At 42.1% G+C, this 10047-nt stretch overlaps 1 pseudogene; it reads right to left on the bottom strand.

Moving 5' to 3' along the window:
- Positions 1-6016: 6016 nt before the first annotated feature.
- Positions 6017-7648, bottom strand: LOC106385561 (annotated as a pseudogene).
- Positions 7649-10047: the final 2399 nt, after the last annotated feature.

Below are 10047 nucleotides of genomic sequence, written 5' to 3'. Positions count from 1 at the left end.
GTGGATCGACCAAGCACGAGGTGTCTCCGCGCATGCAACCGAAGCATGCGGCCAGCCATGTGTGTGATGCTGTGGCGCCTTGTGTGAGTTCCAGTCATGCAGCCTGACATCTGGGAGGAGTGGTGGTGTCCTGCATGTGTACTGGACATGCAGCCAGCCATGTGGAGCACGAGGTGCCGCCGCGCATGCGTCCGGAGCCATGCGAAGCGACACACGAGCTGCCACCAACCTGAAGCTAATTGGTTGATGTCTCCTATAAATACCCCACGACCCCAGCTCATTTCTACACATCCAGACCTGTCCAAACCAAGTTAAAAACGTGAGAGAGAAGTAGAAAAAGAAAGCAAGTGATTCCGAGCTATTTCGAGAATTTTAGAGAGTTTTCGAGGTCAGTTCTCTACTGATTTCGAGTCAGCGCCTAGGGACGGTTCTGTCCAACTGAATTCGTACAGGCCAGTCAATTCCTTTGATGATCAAGTGGAGGTACTGTCCGGAGTTAGTTCAGATCCACGGGTTCAGATCAGTCGAAGTGCTACTCGATACTCTGCCGGGAAGTCCGAAGAACTGTCCAGAAGCTAAAGGAGGTTCTGTCAGAGTCCAGATCAGCCTGTCGAGGCCTGTCAGTTTCTACATGGTGAAGCCGAGGTTATGTCCAAGTCAAGATCAGTCCAGTCCAGTCCAGTAAAGTCGTCCATTGGGTTTTGGCCAAGTCTTCTCCGATCAACCAGCTGCTTATCGGCAAAGAACACTGTGAGTTATAATCGATTGATTGCTGAGTTGTTTTCATGCAGGGTCCTGTTACTTGGAAGTTGGATCATGGCAGGAGGCCGGATCTAACTGAGTAACGGTTTGAATAATTGAGGTTATGTTAATTGAGTTGATGGCATGCTTGTTATTGTTTGAGAACCGTAGTAGCATGCTAATGGTTAGGTTGATTGCTTAGTTAGCGAATGCGGAATGCTTAGATGATATCGCTAAGTTCTGGATAGTTAGGTATTCTGGAATTAGTCTTTATGCTAGATTCTGGAATATGATTGATTGTGTTATTTTGCGATTAATACTAGGAATCTTGTGTTATTTTTACCGGGTTTAGTATTAATCATATTTTGGCCATATAGCATTTGTGTAACCCACAATGCTAGGCATGTTTGAGGTGGAATGTGTTGATTGTGTGGTGATTAATATTAGGAACCTTGTGTTATTTTTACCGGGTTTAGTATTAATCGTATATTGGCCGATAGCATTTGTGTAACCCACAATGCTAGGCATATTGGGGTGAGTTAGTGTTCCTTCAGACCTCGTACCCGGCGGGTTCAAGGAAACCCCTTATTCGCTGGATCGGGAAGACTCAGATAGACGGGGTCATGGCCTATGGCTGAGTGATTACACGACGGTGTAATGTGGCAGTGACCCGAAGGACTGTGGGCTGTCGCGCGGTGACCCGAAGGACTGTGGGCCGCGGTCGGTTGAAAGTTCCTTCTTCTGGCCTTTGTGGTAGGAAGATAGGATATTGCCGATAGTGAAGGAGGAGCATAACGTCACCAGAGCCCGAGTTTTTTATATATATTATATCGTGTTTCGGGTTGTTAAACTCTGGTTTAAATCGAGTTTGATTTTTGGTGATGAGCTAGTAATTAGCATAATGCTAGTTATCTTGCTATCGTTTACCGCTGCGTATTTCGGATATTGTTTATTGTTATTGAATTGTGTTGTTAGGTGAACTTCTCGCTTTAGATTGTTTGGTGTGGGATAGTGAGGGGTTGTATTTGTTAGTTGGGGATTGTAACTCGCTGAGTAACATTAGGTTACTCATCCAACTCCGTTGTCCATTTTGCAGGTCGCTTTAGGTAAGGATGATCGGATAGCTTGGTGTTGGACGTTAGGACCGCCGGAGTAGATTTCATGCCTTTTGTAAACGGTATTGCGTTATGTATTTTGTTGGCTCGATTTGGCATTAGGCCGGGCCCAGTCTTGAATTATTTCAATGTATGAATATTTCTTAAATCAATAAAAGTAATTGTTTTATATGCGCTTCATGAGTACTCTGATATTTGACTAGTCCGGTCTAACACAACGTTAGGTCGTAGTATTGGTTGAAAAGCCTTAGGCCTCGATCTAACGGAAAACGCTAACTCTAGGTACGGGTTGCAAAGCCTTGTGCCTTGACGCAGCGGGACGAGTTAGTGGATGAACTGGTCGAGGTCGTGGAGTAAATTTTGTGACTCTGACCGGATCGTCCCTAGCCCGTCACGTAGCGCTTCCGGACCATGGTGTTGGGTTGGACGGTCAGTCATGTTCTTGTTTGATTGTTGGCTGGCTGGTTGGCCTTTCATTTCCAACCCTTGGTGTGGGTCGTCTGTCGGTCATGTTCTTGTTTGATTGTTGGCCGGTGGGTCGACCTATGCTTAGGACGGTTCGGGGGTGTTACAGTCGCCGTTATACTTGAATTCAACGTGATCGCGGAATTTGATTCGACGTTCCTCCGAAGTTGAACCACCCCCCGTGGTCGCTGAAGGCGCCGCGGGAGGAGTCTCTGCAGCAGAAGTGGACGCGTCACGCTCACTGAAAGTTTTCTTCTTCTTCTCTAGCGGAACGTTCGGGGAACTGCTCGACGCAACAACAGCTCGAGTCGCAGCATCACGAGAAGAGCCCCCATGAACGACGGGTTCGTGACCCTCGGAGTCCCCGATAGGTTCCGACTGCCCCTCAATAGACTTCTTCCTTTTTTTCTTCTCCTTCTTCTTCTTCTTCCTCGGAGGTTCATCAGATCCGGTCCTCGCTTGGGCATCGATTGAAGCAGAATAATCGGGAGCAGACCTTTTCTTCTTGTTACCGTCCGTTACCGATGGCTCAGCAGTCTCTCGTTCAGAAGACTGCACGAGATCCTCCCTCGAGGACTCGATATTAATCGGGCCTACGGATGGTCCTGGGGAAACAGCAAGAGGGGGAGGCTCTGAAGGAGTCGTCTCACTAGGAGTCGTCTTACTAGGAGTCGTCTCACCAGGAGTCGTCTTGCTAGGAGTCGCCTTATTAGGAGTCGTCTCGCCAGGAGTCGTCCTACCAGGAGTCGTCCCGCCAGGAGTCGCAGAAGACGTCTTTTTCGCTCCGCTCAGCTTCTTCTTGATCAGTGCGCTCAAATCCGGAAGTTCCTTCATCTCCCTAGCTGCGTTGATCACCTTTTGCTCGGCACGATTGAATATCGAAAAGCGCCTCTTGTTACCGGTAATCAAAGGTGGTAAGTCGGATCTCCAGTCCCTTGCAAGAGGACGACGATTCAAATCCGGATAAAGGCCTCGAGTGAACAGACACGAGCCAGGAAAACTATGTAATCACGAAAAGAAAACTTACTCTTTGAGATCCTATCGATGGCTCGTCGAATCCTCTCAACAGTGACGTCTTTCCAGCTTACTTGAACAAGCGATACGACGGCACGAGCGTTAGCAATGAACTCTTCTGGATAGGAGGCCGAATCTGGGTGATCAACTGCAATCAAACGAGGACTCGTCAGTCAGAAAACGAAAGAAAGAAACAGTCGGTAAGCTAACAGTAGTGCTCTACCGAGCTTATGATTCCATAAAAATCGAAAGGAATCGCCGGGCGGCTCCTAGAAGGAAAAACCATCAGATTTGACGTAAAAATAGAAGCGCTGCCAATTGGCCGTTCTGCTGGGGTGGTCAATGATCACATTGTAATTTGGCCTCATCTGAATCGAGAACAATCTGTCCCCCATAGACTTGACGTAGGTCAGCTCCTCAAGAGTCCGCACACTCATCGAGATATCGATCTCCGCCGCCGTCACCATCAACGCTACCGAAATACGGAATGCGCCATTCAAGAATTGACTCATCGCTGCGTCACAACGGCTCACATAAGACGTGATGAGTCGAAGAATCGGAAACCAGAGCTTGGTCTCGCTCTGAAAGTATGACTCATAGACGCACTGAAACCCTAACGGAGGAGACCACGGCCTCTGAGACCTCGTCGGGATTAGGAAAGTTACTCCGACTCCTCCGCACTCTCTCAGCAAAGCTTTCACGCTGCTAGGAGTCGAACGAGTCTCCTCAACGTTCTCCCACGTTGTCCTTCCACGACAGAAGAATGCATCTGTTCCGGCGCCAAAGCCGGGAGGTCCTCGAAGATCCCTTTGGGGTGATAACAACATGGAACGGAGTCAGGGAGAGAAGCCTCTCCTTCACTTGCCCCACCCTGACCGTCTCTCGCCATCATAAAAGCAGCCTCTCTCTCCTCGCGGAGTTGACGTGCCGACTCAGCTACGAGGACTCGCTGAGGCGATAAATCGTCTCGAAGTCAGAGGGAGAGCTCGACTCGATAACACGAGCAGGACTTGATTTGGTCGCCCTCGCCATAGCCTTCCCTTTCTGTGACCTGGTAAGCCTACCGCTACCGCCCGACGACATTCTCAAAAGACTAAGATTACAAAGTTAGAGAGAGAAGTGGAGAGCAAGAGAGAGAAAGTACCTGAGCCGGATGAAGAGTGGAGAAAATGAGATGCGAGGGGGGTATTTATAAGGGAAGGAGTTCATCGCACCCTGAGGCGTCATCATTAGGCCTAGAAGGGCCTAGACCGGCCCATTTGAGCGCGTGAAGCTCACCACATCTCGCGACGTTTCGAATTCTCGAGGGAAACCAAGACCGGTTTAAATCGAGACCAACAGTCAAAATCAAAACCGAAAGAAACCGCCGGTCCGAATCTAATCGGTCAAGTCACGGAGTGAGAATAAACGAGCTGCTCACATAGTCGAGGAATCGAGTGAGATCATAAATCTGGAACTATTGTCTTACAAACCCTACTTCCAAATTCGCTGAGTAGGCTACGCTACTCACCAGTGAACTGGGGGGACTTACTGTTGGGTATGGGCCTAGCCCTCCCAAAAGTCCCACAAGATAATTATCCAGACACATGATCACAACAAAGAAAGTCGGCTCGTCGACTTGCAAGCCGGTGATCGACTCGGCTTTAGACTGCTTTTGATCGGCGAGGCGACTAACCAAAAGCCGTCGGCTCGATGACTTGAGTCAGCGGCCTGACACCTCGGCCCAACCACTCGAGGAGGCCCATCAGGACAAAGCACATTAGGTTAACGAGCATGTGTCTATAAAAGGAGGAGGAAATGCAACAAGGAAGGGGATCCGCAAATCACTACACACTCACTTTCGGCTAGATCTAGGTTTTCATATCATACCTCTCACAGACTTGTACAGTCCGACGAACCAGCCTTCGCCGGACTAATTCCTTTGTTCTCTCCCCATTTGTAACATCGTTTTGACTAATTGATCTAATAAAACACGTCTTTGTCTTGACCCACCGACGAGAACTCGTCCTTTCTCTTTACTAGTTTATCGACAGTCTCGGTTTAAACACCTCATCTATAACATTTGGCCAGAGCGAAATAACCGGCTCCATCGTCTTCAGTACGAACCTGCTGAGAAACAAAATCTCTGTTGTCAGAGAATCAAATCCTCCACTGGCCACGAGAATGTTCGGGGAATGGTTTTCAAACACAGTATAATGACTTATCTGCTATCTCCTGCCATCTTTGACTCTCTTGTATCGGTGAGCCCACAGTGCAAAAGCAAACCCGGTTACCAATATGACATGATATAACTAGGTGAGACACACACAATACAGAAAATCTGAGTTCCATTTTGAAACATTAAATTGCTCTTTTAATGAAATGTGAGTAAAAAAATGTATTGGAAAGGTAAAGCATCAATTAATTGATTTATAACATATGTGGTACACCAGCTCTGCTCTTGTTGCAGAGAGTCTAGCGCTTAGAGATGCTCTTCGGTTTTGCAGACTTATGGTATCAAAGAAGTCAGATGCCAATCAATGAAGGAAATACCATCAAGGAGTTATAGCTGATATTTTGTTTATGATTGGATTGCTTTGAGTGTATCTCTTTTGAATAGGATCTCATGAGAGAAAAAAAAAAAAAAACATATTGCAGTCCAGTTAGAATAGAAAAACAGGTTTTGTTAGGTGTGGAAGATGTAATGGCTGCTGCCTAACCAACTTGCATTAATGAAAGTTTGTTGTGTTTCCAAAAAAAAAATAATAACATGTGGTACTGATTCCTTAATTTCTCATTCACTGAACATAAATCGAAATGCAAAAAAATATGAAAAAAAAAGGAAAAAAAATTATGAAGCATATCTTCTTCTCGACAGTGATAAGTTTTAAAAGATGAGAAAGGGCAAAACACAAATTATTGCAGTTGCACTAAGCTTGGAGCATATGAAGAGTAGACAAGTGGGCAATCGGCTGGAGAAACTCTGATATCAACAGATTTCAAGTATCCATAATCTGTTGCAATGATGTGAGCTGTTTGGAACCTAGATCTCATGTCTAGATCAAAAACTACAGCAAGTTTATTCTCCTCGTCAATGAAAAAACTCCCACCATAAAGGTCAAGCATAAAACCAGGGACCCCTACCATAAGCTTGGTCCAGGAAACGGAATTAGGACCAATCTTAGTGGTAATACAAATATCAATCCTTTCATGCATCTCCCAGCGTTGAAACAAGACCGCGAGCTGCTCATCTCTAACACAAGAGAGAGACACGAGAATTCCACAACAATCGCCAGTGTCAAAAGGAAGAGGCAGACGCGGTCCAAAGCACTTGGTTGTAAAATCAAAACAGACTAAAAAATCTTCTCCAACATTCCTTGATGGGGGAACTTGTCTTCTTTCCACTGCAGAAAAATAAGCATTACCCTTGAGAGACACGCTGTTATGTCGACAATGCCTTATCCCCCATTCGGGAGGAGTGACATCAAGAACCTTCCATGAATTAGAGCTAAAATCGTAGATTTCGAACCCTACAATGGAGTTGCTTATGCCTGGCAGAGGAACAAAGCAAAACCTCAAGATTTTGTGATTACGGTTCTTCTTGTCATATCCCAAGGACAAACTTTCGAACCCCTCAAATTTTGTTCTGTGTTGGATCCACCTCGTCTATCCTAAATAGGGATTCCATACCAAGAGCTCGTCTTTGGCGACGCATAGTAATAAGCCGTCACAGTGAATGACTTTTTAGATATGTCGATTTGATCAAGTATACTTACTTGTTCATTGCTGCTGCACGGATGAACAGAGTTTTGGTAGATGCGGATTCCTTGGAGATTGAATTTCATAAAACAAACCCTCTGATCCTTTATCACGAATCCCTCCGTAATGAACTGCTGCTTCCTTGCTGCGGCTTTACCGATAATCATCCTTTTAGATAAAGTGTTCCACTTTTTGCAAGTAGATCGCACTGATTTTATAGAATTCAATGGAACCCTAGCCAATATCTCCTTTGTTAACAGAACCTCTCGAAGATCCATTATTGTTTTCATCCTCTCCACCTTCTTAACTTAACTTGCTTGCTTCCTATATTTCTTCTTTTTCTTTTCTCTATTCGAGTCCTCTTTTATATTAGGAACTAATAAGGAAATCGGGTTTAGTTTGTATAATTTAAAAGGAAACTATATCTCGATCCGGGCAACCGCGCAGGTTTTGTTTTCATTTATTTTTATATAAAAATTTTGTTTTCAAATCTAAATTAGTATATATTATAATATATATGTGTCTATCAATTTTTAAAACATAATAAGTTTACTATATATTTTTTCATTGAATAGATTGTATCAAACTTTCACATGTATTTGTATCTTCTTCTATATATATATTTTTGGATTATTATTTCATTATTTAAATCGTAACTATATATATAAAGATTAGTAAAATATTGTTTTATTGTCATATTCAAAGATATTGTAACATTTCACAAATTTATAAAGTTTTTAAATAATTAAACTTTTCGTTTCATAGATTTATATTTTCGAATAAATAATTAAACATTTAGTTTTTGTTTAATTTTTAAAATAAACTATATAGTTTAAAATTTGTTTTCATTGGTTTAAGGTAGTAAAGATTAATCATTGTTAGATAATATGATTTTTGTTATTTAAAAAAAATCTTTATAATTTTAAAAGTTTACATCGACAAATTTTTAAATATTTAGCATATAGAGGTATAGTATTACAACATTAAAGTAAATCTATTTAATTTATACTATCTATAAATCCAATGGATCATCTATTGTTTAAATCCAATTATTGATAGCCCAATAAAAATTTCTGGTAGACCCAAAATTTAAATGATAAGATTAAATATTAAATGTAACATGACTTTTTAGGAATATGCCCATTAAGTCCATCTTTTAAAAAATTACACATGAATCAAGGTTGTGACTTCTGTTTATTGAATAATTGGATCAATTTGGGTCAGTTCGAAACAAAATTTATTTTTAACAAACAAACCGGTTTGGTTTATATAAATTGAAAGGAATATCTCTTCTTGCTTCTTTTGCATTAGGTTAATATATTGCCACCTACATCACATTTATCTATATTATCAGTATTACTTTCTCTCCTTCTGTTTCAAAATAGTTGATGTTTTGGTTAAATGCACAAGAATTAAGACATTAATCTTTTATCTATAAAGTAGCATTAAAAATATAAAGTAAAATTAATTCAAACAATCATCACAAAAACTATAAAACATCATTGGTCACACAATTTTCAATAAAACTAAAACTAATATAAAATATCAAAACATCACGTATTTTGAAACATCAAAAACTCTCCAAAACATCATCTATTTTGAAACGGATGGAGTAAAATCGAAGTACTTTTTAAAAATAATCCTTACTTCATTTTAATATTTACTAACTTGCATCAGTGAATTAATAACTATCAATTAATTAATTAATTAATTTGTTAGATTTTCTCTATCCAAACTTACCAAACTTAATTAATTAAAAAATCAATTATTTTGTTAGATTATTCTCTAACCACACATATCAAAATTATAATTATCTTCTAACCGGATTATACTCTAACCAAATTTGTCAATAAATTAAACAAATTTATTTAAAATGTGATTACAAACTTTAAATGTTGTATATTCATGTATGTTATTATTTCTTTTCACATACAAAATATAAACTATAAATATTTAGTTGAAACATATAAAATTATTTTTAAAATATTTTTTTTGTCGGCTTCCATCTGTTGAGATCAAGTGATAGTCGAGTCTGAGGCGTTTCGAAGAGACGCTCTGTCCGGCTGGGCCTGATCTACATGGGAAAAAAGAGTACTGCTATTTCTTGCTTCTTTAGCGAGAGAATTCGCTCGCAAATTCCTAGTCCTGGGTATGCAGAGATGCTGAAATCTGAGAAACCGTCTTTCAGAAGACGGAAAGATACTAGCTCGAAGGCAAAAGCCGGCCAGTCAGCAGGGCTATCTAACATGTCCACCAAGTCCGAACAATCCGTCTCTATGTGAATCGCGGTACAATGGAACTTTCTTAGGCAAGACATCGCCCAAATGAGTTCCTCCATTTCGGCATGGAGGGCTGATAGGCTCTTCCGACATCCTTGTAGTCCAAATCTCTCGACTCCCATTTGATCCTTGTAGAACCACCCTAGTCCACTAACCGTGCCATTATCGATCCATGATGCATCGATTTGACAAGTCAGGCGTTGAGGGTCCACAGGAAGAGACGAACTAACTGACGGGGCAGGTAAGGTCTCCTCTTCCTCTTCATCCTCAGGTAAGTTTGCTTTCCTCCAGCACTCGGCTTCAGCAGCAACTAGCTGAAGGGTGTCCACCGGTGATATCTCCTTTCCATTGAAAATTTTGTCATTGCGTGCCTTCCAAATGTACCAAAAGATCCATGGGAAGGTCTCGATTAGTGGTTCCATGAAGGCCACATTTTTATTCTTCCAAAAAAAGAAGCTCATGTTCTGATAAACAGAAGTACCCGGGAAGTAACTCGAAAGGGACATATAGTCCGATAAAAGCCCACACCTGAAGGGCAGGAGGACATTCAAAAAGAAGATGGTTAATGGTTTCCTCAGAGTCACCGCATCTAGGACAGCTCCTATTAGTGCCCAGGCGTCTATAGGCGAGTCTCTCGGTTGTCACAATACAACCTGTCAAAGTTTGCCACATATAGTGTCTCATCTTCCCAGGAG

Source organism: Brassica napus, chromosome C5 (assembly GCF_020379485.1).
Source record: "Brassica napus cultivar Da-Ae chromosome C5, Da-Ae, whole genome shotgun sequence".
Taxonomy (NCBI): Eukaryota; Viridiplantae; Streptophyta; class Magnoliopsida; order Brassicales; family Brassicaceae; genus Brassica; species Brassica napus.
Note: the sequence above shows the minus strand (reverse complement) of the source record. Positions and strands in the feature narration are given on the sequence as shown.